General features: G+C 37.1%; 1 protein-coding gene across 1 annotated transcript in view; it reads left to right on the top strand.

Moving 5' to 3' along the window:
• Nucleotides 1-963, top strand: part of CDKN1B (cyclin dependent kinase inhibitor 1B) — a 3844-nt gene extending 2881 nt beyond the window's left edge. The window contains exon 3 of the mRNA XM_057373424.1: nucleotides 50-963. The gene's annotated coding sequence lies outside the window, so the exon portion shown is untranslated. The remainder of the gene's footprint in view (nucleotides 1-49) is intronic.

Genomic DNA, 963 nt, shown 5'->3' with positions numbered 1-963 from the left:
TTTTTTTTTTTTTTTTTTTTTTTTTTTCCCTCCACTATTCCCGTTGCAGAGAGGAGGATGTGCGCGTCCTCGTTCGTCTGAAGCAAGGAAGATGTAAAGTTGTTGTAGCGGGGAAGAAAAATACATATCGCCGATCTCCGGGGGATGGAGGTCCTGTACAAGCACTGAAAAAGAAAAAAAAAATAAAAAAAAAGAAGAAAGAGAAAGAACAGCAACAAAACAACAGCAACAAAAAGCAAACAATAACACTAAATTTTAGGCACTCTTAAAAGACCTGCCTCTAAAAGCATTGGATGTAGCATTGTGCAATTAGGTGTTTCCTTATTTGCTTCATTGTACTACCTGTGTATATAGTTTTTACCTTATGTAGCACATAAAACTKGTTGGGAGGGGGGGAGGGACTGGAAGAGGGTGACCGATTGGAACTTGCTTTCACAATCTAGCAAGCAAAGAAATCTATGAAGAGAAGCAGTGTAGGTTTTTTATTACTTAAAGATGTATTGTCCCTTTAAGTGGGTCCGCAGTGTTTTTCTCTTCTTTTGACAAAATTTTTCATTTTTTTTTTCAATGTGTCATCGTGGTAACCCTGTTCAGAGCAGATTATTGTGGAATTTCTTCCCACAGCATTAAGCTGGAGAGGTGGGATCTGTGATGATTCTGCTTTGTAGTAGCAAAAGTTGCCCCCCCCCACCCTCAAATCCATATACCAAAATGGAATGCCTGTAAAAAGTTGTGTAAAATCATCCCATCTGATTACCTTGCCTAATTTTTTTTTTTCTTTTTTTTTTTAATTTTATTTTTTAACCTAATCTGGAAGGCTTTTGCTCTGAATCTGGAGTATTGTTGTTTTCTGATCTGACCCACTTCCCGAAGTGTTTGTGTGTGAGGGGAAAAGGGATACTACATCTTTAAACAGTATTTCTACGTTGCCTGTGTACCTGTATGTAAAAATAAAAAAAAAAA

Source organism: Malurus melanocephalus, unplaced genomic scaffold (assembly GCF_030028575.1).
Source record: "Malurus melanocephalus ecotype Western Australia unplaced genomic scaffold, MMel_1.1 scaffold_197, whole genome shotgun sequence".
NCBI lineage: Eukaryota > Metazoa > Chordata > Aves > Passeriformes > Maluridae > Malurus > Malurus melanocephalus.
This window is presented reverse-complemented; position numbering and strand designations above follow the sequence as displayed.